Consider the following 17,824-nt stretch of genomic DNA (forward strand, 5'->3'; position numbering starts at 1 on the left):
AATAATGTGACCCCTTATGTTTGGCAGTTGATTCAGGGCTCTCGAGGGCCTCAGGATGAAGGATAAGAGACAAAAATGAGTAGTACTTCTCAGTCTTCTTTTCTGTTTGCCTTGGTCAAACACTAGTGTAGACTGTCCAAGAGAAGACTTTGGTGGCAGACTGTATTGGATAGGGATACCTGTACTGAGTGGAGTTGAAAGTAGGTTTGTTCAGGGAATTTTTTCCCATTGGCTGAGCAGTGTGAAGGCACTGTTCTCTAACCATAACCTGGAGTTTTATTGTTCTTTGCAAATGTGTTCTCTCAACTGAAGTAGTTGCTAAACCTGATCTCCCTTTGATGATTCCCTCCAGCGCCATGAACCCCAGCTCTTCCACAGCCTATGTGCCCACCTTCATCTTCACTGTGCTGTTTTTCAACCATGTTCACATAGTCTGACTCCCACCATAACTGACAGAACAATTGGGGAAGTCTCAGTCACAGTGGACTGGAAAATATAACCCATGGATTGGCAACCAGGCAGGAATTCTCAAGTGAGAGCCCAGTAGGCATTGAGATATAAATAGTGCCATGCTTCTGTCCAGATCAGGTCCGCCTAGGGAACCCTATACTTGAACAGTTGAACAAACACATAGATTTGGTTTCTACAGCTTTCTGTGCCTGGTTACTGCCAGGAGCGCTGCCTATATACTGAACTCATATGTAGTGTACCAGAGATGAAGATAATGTCTGCAGAAGTGATATAAGGCAATGCTGCAAATAGCAAATGTTAATTATAATGGAAAATTAAATAAATACATAAATAAATAAATACATAAATAAATGTACATAATTTATCTAATTCCAGCAACTTTCTTCATTCAAGTAGATATTTATAATCATTATAATCATTATTAATTTCCTTATTAGGTAACAGTAAAGAACCAATGCCAAATTCTAATAAATTGATATCATATGATCAAGGCTTCATAAGCCTTCATAAGCCTTCATATTTGGTTAAATATACACATTTATATATACACATTTAACGACAAAAACATTTTAAGCAAGTAGTAATTGAAAAGAAATACATACTCATATTACATTTTTATTGAGGAAACACATTTTCAGCACAACTAAAAACTCTGTAAGATGTAGAAAATAGATTTTTTTTCTTTTTATTTCTTTTTCATTTTTTCCATAAACTTAGTGTATATTTTAGATTGTATATTTTAGATTTTACTGTTTAGTTGTCTTATTGTTTTTGTTTGTTTGTTTTTCTATTGCTCAGTAGAAGAGACATACTTCATCTGTTTCCTGTTCCAGATATCTCACATGGATTTCTTCCTGTCTTCACCAAGAATATTATGTTGATTTGACTATATACAAAAATCCTTGGCTACTAATATTTATGACACTTTTTGTTACTACAGGAAGCACCTTAGGTCTTGTCACTTTCTCCATGTGGTCTTTATTATTATCATTTAGTATAGTTCCCAACTGTGTCATCCAAGATAAATCTTTTGGGGTCTGTTGATATCTTGGTAATGACATTGCAGAATGGCAAATCATGATTTCAAATGCAACGGCATGGGGGTGCCCACAATTTAAGCTTAGTTTTTCACTTCAAAAATTACCTTCAATGATAGGATAGCAGATTGGTGTTTTCTTCTGGACGAACCTCCCAAGCTGGAGATGCAGTTCTTCCAATATTCTGCATGGACTATCTAAAGACCGTACTTAAGACATTTGGTACAGAAATCTCCCTTTTATCTACTAAGCCATCACCAGATTTTTCTTCTGTCTACTAATCTTCTACTTCAATTACTCACTTTTTTTTCTCATCAGCAAACTACATTGTTTCTACAATTCTGGCAAAGGTAATAAATAACCTTTCATTGCATAAACTAACACAGTTCCAGATACATACAAAAGGGTACATACACAAACATACAAATGTACATTCACTTTCAGAGACTCTTAAGTGCTTTATAAATAGAGGTCATGGACCTGCCATTGGATTCCTTCAGGTGATATCTGACAGCTTTAAGATCTGATTGTAAAATTACTTATACTTTTCTTAAAGTTATACTTCAATTTACTTTCTAAGTGCTTATAATTAATATGATCATAAATCCCAATGAATGGAGATTATACTTCTATTTAAGTGTCTTTAGCAGAGATGGACTCTTATCTGACACACACTATAGATTTCCTGTAATTTTGTACTGATCCATCTCTGCATCAGTTTGTAAAAATTCAAAAAAAAAAAAAAAAAAAAAAAAAAGAATAGAATTCCTTTTTTTTTCTGATTAGATTTCCCACTCTGTGAGAAATGTATGGCTTTTGAGTGTTGCAGGTATGCACTTCTGAAGGCCAAAACTCCTTTAGAATCTCCCAGTGCTGCTGCAGTACAGACAGTAATTTCTAATGGGTACACAGGATGTTGAACTTGTAAAACCATATAGAATTCTCAGTGTTTACAGGCTGTCAGAAAAAGGGGTGAAAAACAAGTACTCTAACAAATTCTCCAGCTGTTTCTGGTTATTATTATTCTTTCGCTTCTAAAAGCTTAACACTGTGGTAAATATTACGTGGCTTTTTGCCTACTCAAACTACTGGCAAGAATGGCAAATATATATATATATATATATGTTTCTGAATGCTTAAAATGTCTTTCATTCCACCTCAAACAAGTGGTTAAAATGTGTTCTTTCACTAGTTTTTAATCTCTGCGAGATATCTCAAACTACATGCTGGGATAAAGAGTTCTTTCTTAAACTCTCAGATGATAGAATGTCTTATGTTCTCCATCAATTCATCATATTCCCCATAAGGGTTTATTCAACATCCACCTATAAATATCTTGACTTTATCTTTTTTTTAACACCCCCTGCCATTCTTCTGAGTAGTCACCATCTGGTCAATTAGGTCAATCTACAGCCTGATTCAGAATCTCCACGTGCCAAAAATCAAGTTATATGCTCTTTTTCAGGAAACATGATCTAATCACAGAATTGGAAGGGATGCTAGGGGCTTTCTAATTCAACACAATGTCCAAAAGCAGCATTAATGGTGATCTGAATAGATGTTTGTCTAGCAAGTTCTAAGAGGTCTCCAATGAAGGAGGTGCTACAATATTGCTAAGAAATGTCTCGTGCTGTTTTATTGGATACTTACTGGAAAAAAAAATAAAAATAAAAATAAAAATAAAAAATACTTTGGAGAGTTATGCAATTTGGCATTTAAAGTTTTATGATCTGCAAACTGTTCTCAAGCATAACGAGCTTATGTCAGTAAGGCTGCAAAAGTATATGAGCGACTTATGAATACAAATAATTCAAGAATAAATACTTAAATATAATTTTTTTTCCTAGTCATATAATAGTTTAACTTGTCCAGTCAGGCTATTTTTATTTTATTACTCTAATGTGTTCAGAAATTTTTAATTTTTTCTTCTCTAATTATTTACACTTTATTTGAAATATAATGAGATATCTTCAGATCTAAAGTCATAAAATTGAAGATAGTACTTGCACAGCTAAGCACTGTTTTATAGTAAGATCTATCTGTCTTCTCTCATCTTTAAGTGAGCTTGATTTTACACAGTCCTCTGGAAAGCATGCATGTGTTCTGAAATAACAATTCTGTCTAAAACTCATCTAGTGGACTGTTTTTCAATTTGAAAAACAGTTTTAGGATACTTGTATGGGCAGAAGTTCAGTAGAAAGCAATGAAAATACCAAACTGATTTAAGAAATATGCTTAGAAAGCTGAAGAGTAAGACTGATAAAGAGTAGATACAATTTTAGAAAGAAAAGTACAGTGTTCTTTTATGATAAAAATGTAAATTGCTTGAGACTTTTGAGAGCAGTAAGTGCTAATAATAGGACAGTTAGAGATAACAGCTGCTTGTAATAACCACTATTTTGTATGTGTAACCCAAATACAAGGAACAATATACTCAATGAAGAGCAAACAGGATATTTCTGGTGCATTTAATAGTTTAATGTATTTCTTTTTATTTTTAAGTTATGGTTTGGTGGCAATAATTTAGTTTTCATCAGCTCTTTAAACTTTCCTTGAAAAAAAATCTTGTTGCTATTGCAAATTGTAAACCACATTTATAAAACCTGAACACTGTCAAATTATTCTAGTGGTCTGTTAAGAGTTTAAATGTTTTGGATATTACAGAAAGAAAAAGAGTTTAAAATTGGAAGACTTGGCCAATTTTTGGCCAAAATAATGAACCCATTTCTTTTCTCTCTATAGATAGCTAGAAGTCTCTGGTTACTGTTCCTAATCCACACTCTTCCTTCTCTTGTGCTTATACAGTGGTAGAGTTTGATCCATGTACATTTTTGGAAGTCATTGCTCAGACCAAAACTATATCCTTGACATTTCTCCTGATTTTTTAAATTTTTTTTTAGAATTACTTCTTCTTATAATTGACTACAGACAATAACCTCAACAGATCAAGGGTAAAATCAGAATGTTTTTAAAGTAACTTATAGAAGATGTTGTCTATGCCTTCCCTCTTACTGCAAGAGCATCTCCAGATCACATTTAACTCTCTGTAATCTTATCTAATGCTTGACAATGTCTTATGAGGTGACTAAAATATTGTAGATATACTTATCTTTTTGAACTCTTCCCATTCTCATCCCTACCCTCTAGCCTTGAGCCAGGAATAGACTCCAGGGCTCATCAAGGCTTGAATGCCTGATGAATATGCAGTTGTGTAAGACATTGCAGCTGTGTGAGTCAAATCCTTCTCCAGGGGCTGAACTGTGCAGGGATGTGCTGCAGTCAATTTGGCAGGGCTCAGTAGGCCTTGTTTAAAACACCTCCAGTGTGTAACCACACTATTTATGTTCTGTTTGGAGTGTGGGTGTTTCTTCCTCCTACTATTTCTCTCATCCTTTGCTTTTAACTTCACATCAAGAGGTCTTGCTCTGTCCCCGTGTTTCAAACCTCAAACGTAATCTGAACGTTCAAGGGCAACACATAGTTAGAGTTGTGGATGGGCTGAAGACAACACCTGTATTCCTGTATTCAAAGACTTCTGTCACTGTGTTTAAGGGGCTAAGCCTCCAGGATTCAAGAATCAATAAATTAAAGACTATTTGAAAAATTTCCCAATGAATTAATAAATAAATAAATAAATAAAAAGCATATTCTATTTTATGCAATTCTGTCAATTCTGTCAAAACTTTTGAATAAAATGAGGCAGCCTAAGAGGTGCCTAAATTCAATTTTTAGATACTTAGTTCCCTTGAAATGGTAAACTTAAACAGAATATTTTCCCCAGAATTCAGCATATATTATTTTTTCTGACCGTAGTAGTTTAGTCTCTATTTCTAATCTAGAGGGAGGACTGGTATGGTGATTCATACCAAGAGAATAACTCTTTAAAGTACATTTTGTCCTCAAAAGAATTAAGATAACCTTTAATTTATAGTATGAATCACCAAAGACATATTTCACAGTTAATGCATCATACTTCTACTGTGTGATCCACTGGACTGGAGGTGTGTCCTGTGCCTGCCCTTGTCAGAAGCTCTGCATCTACAGAAACATGTTGTGATTACAGCACTCATGCAGAGCACGCCAATATGTGCTTGAACTCCTCCTCTCACCTGAGTATTGAGAAAGCTTCTACCACCACTGCCCCATGGTGGAGAAAGCTGGAGACCTTGCTCCAGGCCACCCAAAGGGGAAAAAAGCTACATGGGTGCCTTCTATCTTGAGGTTGATCCAGTTTGTACAGCACAAAAATTTCTGCTTGAGCAAAGACCAAAGGAGGAGCCTTCCACTTCCACCAGGGAGAAGAAAATTGTGGTCCAGTTCTTGTGATGATGGGGCACTCAGCTTCCTCTTCCTCCCCATGTCTGAGGCTTGTAGGGTCTTTAAACACCTCCAGAGATAGGTGACAACTGAAACTAAAAGGATATGAGGATCACAGATTCACAAGCTGGCCCCTAAAAGCTGGAGTTAGTGGAGGTTTCACTCTCTTGTGGATCTAACCCTGAGGGATCACTGAACAGCACACCTGTTACAACAGCTGCTCTTGCCTATATCCAGTTTCCAGAAGTCCTTGAAAGCCTCTGGAGTGTTTTGAGAAGTGAGCAATGACATGGGCTCCTTCGGGGAAGTCCCCTCCAGCTGGCAGGTTATGTCATCACCAGGCCTGACTTTGCACAGTGACTTGTCACACCAGCCCTGTACTTAAAGGACCCCTTAAGGAGCATCTCATTTTACCAGACAGTCTGGGAATGGAGGATCCTTATTCCTATATTAGGTTAGCACACATTTCAATCTCCAAATGTGTATGAATATATGAATGATTTTTTTTTCTACTATACCTTTCCTTGGGTTACTTCTCCAACATGCAGAAGGTATCCCTTCTGTGTCTTGCTCTTCTTTCAATGTATGGTTACAGCACTCCTGGGAACCAGCACCAGTCCTTATTCTTATCTAGCATTTTCTGTGGTAAGTGTTGGATTTTTATACACATGACATCACCAAACAGATTATTTACACTTGTAAATTGAAATAAAATATATTAGATACTGAAAGAACTTAATAAAAAATATTTTGGTTTCATTACGTAATCTGCTCATTGCTATGCATCTTATCCTTCCCTTCAGCAGCAGACAAAAGCTGAAAAGACATTATGATTTATAACAACATGAAATACTGCAGCTCTCTCAGCTAGCTTTAATGCACTCACACTTGTACTTGCTAGTCCTGTAGCTTTAGCCTACTTGCCTAGCAGCTGCACCATGTCAAAGTCTTGGACGACAGTGGTGGAAAAAACAAGCTTGGATCATGAGTTTTCTAATTTTTTAATCTGTAAGAACTTCATTTACTGAAGTATGAAGGGCGAAGACAGGAGAATTTTGCAGCATCACTGATATATTTATTCATCTTCTATTACTTTATTGTAGCCACACTGTTTTATGGCAATTGTAAATATATATCCATTTCATTTACTTTTTTTTGCTCTCAAAACCACTAAGAAACCAACCTTCAACATTTTCAAAATTCTGCCTTTTCCACGCAGCACAGAGAAAACATGGCCACAGCATCTCCTGCCATACAGTTCAACGTAAGACAAACTCCACAGTTATCAAAGACACAGCAAAGGGGTCCCTTTCCTTCTTCACAGTAGCCAGAATAATACACTGCAGAGATAACTGCTCTCTACAAGTCTTTGGGAAGTAATTATTCAGGTACAGAAAGGTAGAAATACACTAAAATGTAAATGAAATTGTTTTTTTATTGCCAGTACTCTAACATAAAGGAACTATAACAGCACCAATGATTGGTGTTAACAGCACTACCTGTTGCTATCTGAAATTTCAGCACAAAGGTTAACACTACCAGAACAGAGAAATTATTGACCTAAATCTTCCATGAGTCCTGTATTCTCTCCCAATAAAATCCTTCTATCTGTCCATTTAGGTTTCCAGATAAAGCTTTGTGGTTTTTGTTCTGGATGATGTGTAACACTTCTAACTGAACAGCTGCATACTTGTTTCAAAATTGATTTAGTGATGTTTGTTTGCAATAATACAGCTGCAGGAGGAGCGAATGTATTCAAGGTGATGCACAAATCTGAAAGAACTGGAAAGGAAAGAAAACCCTGTATGAATCAACAGCTAGAGTATGGTCAACATCTACGTTTGATACAACTTTAGGACTGGTAAATTCAGCTGATATTTCTAAGGGGTATACATGCAAGAAGCTTCATAGAAGAACTGTTGTCATAAATTCTGCCCTTCGTAAGTTTATAAATTATCTTAAACTATTGCACAATCTTGGTCTGTTCCATTTCTTGGTAAGATATTTAATAGTTATTTCTGAACAAGTCTAGGAAAGAGGGAATTAAACAGCCGGGGACCAAAATGATATTCCTACTATAAACCCAAATACAATTCTGATATCATGTGGAATGATAGAATGGCTTGGGTTAGAAAGGACTTTCAAGATCATCTCATTCAAAGCCCCCTGTCATGGCCAGGGATGACACCCACTAGATCAGGTTACCCGGGGCCTCATCCTTACTAGCCTTGAACACATCCAGGGATGGGGCATCCACAACCTCTCTGGGCAACCTGTTCCAGTGCCTCACCACCCTCTGAGTGAAGAATTTCCTCCTAACGTCTTATATAAATCTCTTCTCTTTTAGTTTAAAACCATTTCCCCTTGTCCTGTCATTATCTGACTTAGCAAAAAGGTGCAGTTCATCTTCTTTATAAGCCCTCTTTAAGTACTGAAAAGTTGAATTATGGTCACCCTGGAGCTTTCTCTTCTTTAGGCTGAACATCCCCAGCTCTCCCAGTCTCTCTTCATAGGAGAGGTGCTTCAGCCCTCTGATCATCTTCATGGCACTCCCCTGGACCCATTCTAATAGATCAACATCCTCCTTGCGCTGGGGGCCCCAGACCTGGACACAGTACTTCAAGTGGGGCCTTACAAGGGCAGAGCAGAGGGGGACAATCACCTCCCTTGGCATGCTGTCCACTCCTCTGTTGATGAAACCCAGGATGCAGTTGGCCTTCTGGGCTTCAAGTGCACAGTACTGGATCACATCAAGTTTTTCATCCACCAGAACCCCCAAGTCCTTCTCGGTAGTGCTGCTCTCAATGAGTTTTTCTCCCAGTCTGTACTCCTCTCTGGGATTGCCCCAACCCAGGTGCAGCACCTTGCACTTAGACTTGTTGAACCTCATTAGCTTCACTTGGGCCCAATTCTCAAGTTTGTCCAGGTCCCTTTGTATGTCATTCCCTCCTTCTGTTGTATCAATTCAGCTTGGTGTCATTTGAAAACTTGCTGAGGATGCACTTGATCCCACTGTCTATGTCATTAAGATATTAAACCGTACCAGTCCCAGACCCCTGAGGGTCGCCACTTTTCATTGGGCTCCACCTGGACATAGAGCCATTGACCACCACTCTCTGGGTGTGACCTTCAAACCAACAAAAGTAGCATTCAGTCGTGTCAACATGGCAACATTTCCCTTGAATCCATTACAGAAACAAGAATTAATGATAGATGAGATTTCCAGTTCTCTGTCAGCCGTGCCAGGGTGACTTAGACTGGCCAGCTGAAGCATCACTGCCAAATGGGGAGCTCATTGCAAGAGGGAACCTTACCTGTAGATTTGAGCTATACAAACATTTAGCACCCTAAGAACCTGTATCATGTCACCAGGAAACATACTAAGGCACCTAAGGATTCATGTGCCCTTAGGAAGAGGTTTAATACCACGTGAAACACTCAAGGGTATCCTGCCTGTCTCCAGCAGTGCAGAGATCTCCTTCAGGTCCTGTTATAAAGGTCAGGTCCCAACAGATAATCCAGGGAATTACAAATAGTAATAAGTGTGAAAGCATGGGCAGCAAAACTGAGCCTAAAAGACAATCACAGTTGTATAGAAAGGGACACCAGAATTAAGAAATTACAGATTAATTAAAGGTTGTCTCATCAACTTTAATTCAGTTCTTCATGTATATATTTTGAGATGTAGTCTTAAATTATATCCCCTGTTTCTGCTCCATTTCCTCTTTCTCCATGCTCCATATTCCTTTCCATGTGCCAAGTCTTACAGTTTCCTCTACTTCCCTCTCTTTCTTCTTCCTTATGGCCAGCATCCCACTGAGCTATGGTAGGCAGATGCAATACCTGCATTTACACAGGGAACATAATTTTCTGGCAGTTCAGTGAATTTCTAGCTTGTTGCTGCAGATGGCATGGGGGAGGAATGGGGCTTGTTCATTAAAATCTCTGTAGTCTCTACTGAACAAACAGAAATTTTTCTGAAGCCTTCCAGCTTGGCAAAGATCACAGACAGCTGAAAGTATATTCTTCTTACAAAGGTTTCCTGCTGCAACATAGATTGTCCTTGCCTCAAAGATAAGAAGCTTAATGCAAAAGGGGAAAAACCTTTCTGAGACAGTCAAAACAATGTGATTTCCTACTGATGAATCCCTTTTTCAAACATCTGAATAGAAAGACAAACAAACAAACAAAAACCAAGAGGCAGAAAAAACAGCGTATGGCAGTTTTGAACATGAAAAAAATGACATCCCTAGTGATTATCCTGAGATGAGTACCAAAAACTGGACCTTTCTGGAAACATCACATAAGCTTTAACTGTAGTTGTCCTTCTAGAGAAGTCTTTAAGTATGCAAGAGAATATTATATAGTAAAACTACATGACTAAGCTATCTAATATATTCATATGCATCATTTGAATAAATTCTACATTGAGCAACATGAATATTAAAATTCCTTTGCTTTCCTTTCGTGTCTGACACAGGTGGACAGTATTTTATGGGGAATTGACCACATTACCAAATAATATCTGTGTTATAACAATGAAGATGTATAGCTTAGAGAGCTTCAAGGAAGTGATAATGTAACTAACGGACATCTTGCATCTGATTCTCTGAGAGCAGGGGAAAAATTGAAACAAGGTAAAGACCAATAGAAGATAAATAGGAAGGTTCCTGATCTGGCTACAACAAGGCTATATTTTGTTATTAATAAAAATGACAGCACACCAAAAGTTACTCAAAAGTAAGATAAGGCTCTTCATATCTAGGACATAATGATATATTTTTCTTGCCAGGTTGTGAAATATTTTAAATAATGAAGAGGTATGTATTCATATACTGACAAAGGACAGTCAGTATTTCTGTTCTCTCCCCACAAGCCAAAGCCTTGCTCCAACGTCCCTCTTCCAACAGCAAATGCTTGTGTCTCAGATCAATAATCCAGGCATATTTTTCAGCTCAGACTTATCTTCATCTGAACAGAAAGGTCATATCTTTGCTACTGGATCATCTGTCAGCTATGATGTTTTGGTCCAATTGCACACCTACAGCTCTCATCCATATCTTCATCCTCTCAGGTCTTAATTACTACAACCATCTTTTTTCTTGTTAGTCCTTTTCCACAGGTATATTTTCCTGAATCCCTTTTGATCAGCCATAGCTAATACCACTTGTCGATATTCACTGCTAGAGTTCCAGGCAGGTTATGCTACCTAACCTATCATTGATCACTCATTAGAAGGACAACATCTTTTGCCTTCAGCCAGCCCAGCTTCCAGCTTCTTAGGTGGTAACGGTGAGAACACTGACATGCAGTATAACACCAGAATGTGCCAAGGAACAAGGCAAAGGAAAAATAAAGAACATAAGTTAAAAAAAAAAAAAAAAAGAGAGAAAAAAAAAAAAAAAAAAGCACTTACCATTCCTTATGCTTTCAAAATAGAATCCTTATGCTACTCTCTACTATAGATTTTTAATGTATATAGTTGTTTTTTAACTACCTGTTTTCCAGCAGTGAAAATAAGGAAGCTATCAGTCAGAGCTTTGATCTCTCCAAGATCCTCCTGATGACTTTCCAGCATTTATCCTACAGACTGGAGCAGTCTGAACAAAAGGTATATAGGTACAAAAGGTATAAAACTTTTGTACCTATAAAAATAGGAACAAAAGGTATATAAAAATAATATTTGCTGTCTTGCAGTAATTAGTACATTTATCCAACAAGTCTAAAAGATAATTCTAAAGCAGTTGGTGCTTTCAAAATGTATAAAATGGTATATATTTAAAGACTTTTGTCAGTCTTTAAAAGATACAGTAGCACTTAACATTGCTCTGACACTTGATTTTAAGGAGCCACTCCAAGCTCTTTATGAATTTGGCTAATCTTTGTCTTTGGAGAGCTGCATGAATAAATAATCATGTTCCTCACTTTAATTTGTGTAGTCTTCCTTCTCTGGGACATGCTTACTGAAATGCTGAGCTAGGTTCTCAGCAGATGTAAATGAACATTGCTTTACTAGCTTCCATGGCACAAGACTAATTTTGACAAGATGAGGATATGGGGCTTGGTTTTTAATTTTATCCCATTATGGGAAAAATTTATATCAACTTTTCATTGCTTAATACTTCATAGGCCACAATAATGAGAATTTCTACATTTCAGCTTCATCAGATTACCACAAGATATCATTAGCATATAAATGTTAATTATCTGAGCAAACAGGAAGATACCTGTTTACAGAGTACATCCAACTATCACTGAAATACTTCCTAGGCCTGGATTTTTCCGTCTGAACCAGATGCAATTCCTTTTCAGTGATTTAATTGCTTCCTTTCCATTTAATTACTTTGAGGATTAACTGCAGGCAAGTGTATTCCAATAATAGGCTCATCTACAAAGAACAGGAAGCTTTCCCTGTGGTCCAGGGAATTCACCACTTCCGACTGCCGCTCAGCTATATAGCTATCAGGTTTCCCTTTGCCCCTGGGCTTTATGTGTCACCTTGTCTGTTTGAGTGTAAGGAAATGTCATGAGATGAACTGCTTGTGCCTGGATTCCCATGCAGAGCAGGAAATAACAAAATCCTTCCTCTTACCAGAGAAAAAGATAGAAATAATCCAGGCCTAAATATTAGATTATTAATTATATATAACTAATATTCATTATATTTAGGATAGTTTCCATCAGTATATTTCTGGAAGAAAGAAAAAATAAATAAATAAAACTGGACAGTTTTATATTTGCTTATGACATTGTTTGGGCAAAGATCCTTTTTTAGTCATAATATGCATACTGAAAAGCAGTTGATCCAATCTGTATTTTACTGGAATTACTTTGCTTGGAAGCTGGAGCTGAGATTATTGCTTTGCGTATGTAAAAATGACATATCATGGGAATTTGCTTTCACTTTCTTAGGTGAAGGCCAAGAAATATTTTGCTTGGTCCTTCAGGGATTAAGGGATTAATGAGTAATTTCTTTTGACTTCGGATCGTACCAAACGTCGTCAGAAAATTGTTGGGAAGCCTGTCAGCTCACCTCACCTACCTCCCCCCTCATCCCAATCTCAGCAAATAGAGACATATTTTATGCTGGACCAACGTACCACAGCTGTGATCTTCATGTGCCTGACTGACCCCACAAGCCCATTCCCTTGCAAGAATTAAATATTATGCACATGTATAGTGTGTCACTATGGCCTCTCACATACCCATTGTCTGATGGAAGCTTGTGGGATCCAGGTGGGGAAAAGTACCAGGAAACACACACAAATAAGAATAACAGAAATATATAGATAGAAGAGGCACTCTAGCCCCTTCCCTATTATATAACACAATGAACCTTGGTTTATGGGCCAAGACAGGTACAGTGACAGAGTTCTAAAGCTAATGTTAAACCAAATTATAATAGCTTGGGTTATTTTATTTTTTAGCTAATACTTGAGATATATTTTTAGTCAGGAGTGTTTTTATTGTCAAAGTAGGTATGCACAGAATATTTTTCTGTCCCTCAAATTCTAAGAACATTTCTGTTTATAAATGAAAGGCTTACGACTCATTAAACAATAGACATCAGGTGAACAATATATAAAACATGTTTTGCTTTGTTTTTCTTTTTTTTTTTTTTTTTTTTTTTTTCTTATAATTGAAGCTCCACTAGATAACTTTATTCTTCAGTTTGTTCTCATTGGTAGAAAAATATATATCCTAAATCTGTTAAGTCTGGTACTAAGCCTTTGGATGTTTCCAAGTAATCAAAACTAAATATTTTAAAGGTGATTTTTGACACCTCCTTTAAACTCAGATTGTGAATTTGCATTTGCATTTCCACTGTTTGTGTTATGTGGAAGGAGATTTCTCCTTGTCCTACCAAGCCTATTTTATTAGGATGTATAGCTGCAGAGACACGGCAAACACAGATATGTGTGTGGAATAAGAAGGATTGTTACTAGGTTCTTTGTTCAGTCTGAGGGAGGAGGATGTCTTTCTTCCAGCTCCACCCAAATCTTCTCAGCCCCTGACCAGCTTTTAAAGTTATATCCACAGATGTGGCTATGATCACAGTTGGTGCTCACAGCAGTGGGCCAGCTCTGTGTCACAGATCCTTATCAAAGAGGTAGTGGGCATTTACCTAGGCATGAGAAGCACTAGGCTGACCATTTCACAAGCACATGAGACTGGACTCGGCAAGCAACTATCAACTCTTGGCCATCCTCCAGGCTAAACAAACATAGGTAGAGAATACAGGAAGGAACGAGGACTATTATGATGGAAAATAGAGGAAACAAGAAAGAACTGAGGTTAATCAGTTCAGGAACAGAAGAAGCACAGTGCCATTTGTGAGGATGCTATAAACTTTTGGGGGGAAACTAAGGCTGTTGTAATGCTGGGAAGTTTGCAATCTGATAATAGTATAAGGAAGTCCATAATGCATCCTGATACAGAATTACTGAATGTCTTGGACTGGAAGGGACCTTAAAGATCATCTAGTTCCAACAGCCAAATATATATTTGACTTGCATGCCCTGTCCTGTAAGTTTCAAGACAGAAATAAACAAAAGAACTTATTGAGTGGAGTTTTGATAACACAACACTGAGGGAAAAGTTGCAACATTTGCCCTGTGTTAGACATGGGAGGACTCAAATGAGGGAAAACTTTCTGCACATCCCAGCTTCAGGAAAGCCTCAGCTGGAAAATGTGCCCTATGGAGATCTTGAGAACCTGCTTTTTTTTGTCAAGGTCATCTTCCAGGCTAAACAGCCTGAAAATCCACTGCAGTTTTAGTCCTAATTTGGTTAAAAAGGCAACCAACCACAAGACACAAGTCCCTGGTTTCATTGGTTCTGGACCTCATGAATCAAGACTGTTACAGGAAGAGGTATTCTGCAGCTGCAGCATAAAGCGGGATTATAATGCTGGTTATGCAGACTTATCTATAAATCAGAAACATAACTCTAAAGTCTTCAAAGTCACAAATGTTCATTCCAGTCTAATGGAGACAAAATTCTTACCAATTCTATTAATTCTTAACAATGCTTAGCTTATATCTTTGCAGTTACACTTAGTAATAAACACTGGTGTTCATAAGATTACATTTCTTTTTTAATTATGTCTGTTCTTTGGACATATCTGGATGATGAATAATTAGACTAAAATTAAAATACAATAGACTATACACTGCACTACACACCACTGCTAACAGCTATACTTATGCAAAATTAAGTAAGGAGTTAAGAACTAGGAGTGATGGACAGCTGTTGCTGCTGAGCTAAAATATAATGTACAACTTCACTATTGACACAACAGGCAAGCAAAGGCAGAACTGCTGAAGACAAATAAATTAAAACATAAAAATAACTGTCTAGCCTTGCCAAAATGGTGTACTAATGTCCAATACTGACTTGCTGGATAAGTAACATTCAGATTTACAGTAATGCACCTAAGAAAAAAAAAAAAAAAAAAAATCACCCTAATTTTACATACTGTGCTGTGGACACCCAGCAGACTCAGGAATGCAAACCAGTTTGATCCATCCCATTGTTCTAAAGAGTTTTAGCAATACCAAAGTCATTTCTGAAAGATGTATGACTGACTTTCATTAAAGACTGACAGTGTCCAGTCTTCCTAATCTATGTGTTCCCGTGCTCAATTAGCTTTAGGAAAAGAAAATATTTTTAATAACTTTAATCCTTCTAGTGTCATTTGAAACATCTTGTCCTCATTCATGGTGGATATAGAGAACAGTATTTTTCCCTTTTAAAAATAAAGGAAAGTTTAAGATTATCAACCTTTCTTGCCACTAGCATCCTTTCCTGTCTCTCTGATTTTAGTCCTGATAACATTACAGAATCACAGAATCACAGAATTTCTAGGTTGGAAGAGACCTCAAGATCATCGAGTCCAACCTCTAACCTAACACTAACAGTCCCCACTAAACCATATCCCTAAGCTCTACATCAAAATGTCTTTTGAAGACTTCCAGGAAAGTACACCATTTTGGTGTACTTCCATTTATAAATTTATAAATTAACATTTATAAATTCTTTATAACTTACTTCCTAGCTCAAACATTTTCTACAATCTCTGATCATAGTGTGCATCTTTGGGGTCATAGTTCTGTGTACCATGAGCAGGTGACTGTCTTTTCACAAGAATGTAACATCGTTAATTCAGAAACAATTTGTGATCCACTAAAATCTTAAAGTCTTTTTGGAGAATTTCTTCCTAATGTTCCTATACAGGATTTGTATCATTATTTTTTCCTTTAATATCCTGCCCTTGTCTTCTAACCTTGCCCTAGTCCCTTGTCTAGGATGAGTTACACCCTAGATTTCCAGTCCATTTCTCCATATTTTTATTTTTACTGTTATCTTCCAACAGGTCCTTCCTTTCACTGTGTCATATGCAAAACTAATGATCATTCTTATAATTCCACCATCTGTTTTGCTAATGAAAACCTTGAACAGAAGCAGATCTAAAGCAGGCCCCCCCCAGAACTCTGAGTTTAATTAGACTTTATTAACTACTGTATGATGTGGTTATCTAATCAGTTTTGTGCCCACAGAATAATGGCCATATTTTTCCTTGCTTTGGTATTAGAATATCAGCTGAGTCTGTCAAAAGATTTACTTGAATAAAGCTATACAAATTCTGTTTCTCATCTATCCACAAGACCTGTTATCTGGTCATTGGAGGAATCATCTTCATTTGCTCAGATTTGTTCTTGACAAATATGCATGTTGGATGCTTCTCATCTCCATTTTTTTTCCAGGTGCTGCAGGTTATTCCAGATTTATTATGAGAACTGAAGTTAAACTGATAGATCTATAATTCCCTATCTTTACTTTTTTGACTCTTGTTATGAATACATACTAACTTTCCCCTTCTCAGTAGAAGCAGCAATGGATGCACTTTAAGGTCTTGAAAATAAATAAATAAATAAATAAATAAAAGTTGTGAAACTTCCTTTCAGGTAGTTTTAGAGAGCGTTTTGCCTGAGCCTCCTCTTCTCCAGACTAAACAACTCCAGTTCTCTCAGCCAGTCCTCATAAGATCTGTGTTCTAGGCCCTTCACAAACTTTGTAGCCCTTCTCTGGACACACTCATTGTCTTTCTTGTACTGAGGGAGCCAAACCTGAACACAGTTCTCAAGGTGCAGCCTTACTGGAGCAGAGAACAGGGGCACGAACACCTCCCTGCTCCTGCTGGCTACGCTATTCCTGACACAAGCCAGGATGGCGTTGGCCTTCTTGGCCACCTGGGCACACTGCTGGCTCATGTTCAGGCAAGCATATACCAACACACCTGGATCCTTTTCCTCTGCACAGCTTTCCAGCTACTCTGCCCCAGGCCTGTAGCATTGCATGGGGTTGTGACCCAACTGCAGGACCCAGCACTTAGCCATGTTGAACCTCATCCCATTGGCCTCTGCCCATCAGTCTAACTTGTCCAGGTCCCTCTGAAGGGCCTTCCTACCCTTCAGTAGATCAACACTTCCCTCCAGTTTGGTGTCTGCAAACTTACTGAGGGTGCACTCAATTCCCTCATCCAAATCATCAACAAAGATGTTAAAGAGGATGTGCCCCAATGCCAACCCCTGGGGAACAGGTGTGACCGGTCCCCAGCTGGATTTCACTCCATTCACCACCACTCTTCAGGCCCAGCCATCCAGCCTGTTTTTAACCCAGCAAAGAGTTTACCTGTTTAAGCCATGGGCTGCCAGCTTCTCCAGGAGGATACTATGGGAAATAACGTTAGAGGCCTTTCTGAAGTTTAGGTAGACTAGGTCAACAGCCTTTCTCTCATCCACCAGGTGGGTTACTGGGTCATAGAAGGAGATGAGGTTGGTCAGGCAGGACTTGCCTTTCATGAACCCATGCTGACTGGGCCTGATCCCCTGGTTGTCCCACATATGCTGCATGATTGCATTCAAGATAACCTATTCCATCACCTTACCTGGCACCAAGGTCAGGCTGACAAGCCTGTAGTTCCCCAGGTCCTCCTT

The 17,824-nt window shown here is 37.8% G+C and overlaps 1 long non-coding RNA gene across 1 annotated transcript in view; it reads right to left on the reverse strand.

Annotated features, from left to right (window-relative positions):
* LOC118173607 overlaps nt 1-17,824 on the reverse strand; it is a 59,234-nt gene continuing 41,410 nt past the window's right edge. Inside the window, exon 6 of the long non-coding RNA XR_004754314.1 lies at nt 1-184. This is a non-coding gene — a long non-coding RNA (uncharacterized LOC118173607). The remainder of the gene's footprint in view (nt 185-17,824) is intronic.

The sequence above is a fragment of the Oxyura jamaicensis genome, chromosome 1 (genome assembly GCF_011077185.1).
Source record: "Oxyura jamaicensis isolate SHBP4307 breed ruddy duck chromosome 1, BPBGC_Ojam_1.0, whole genome shotgun sequence".
Classification (NCBI taxonomy): Eukaryota; Metazoa; Chordata; class Aves; order Anseriformes; family Anatidae; genus Oxyura; species Oxyura jamaicensis.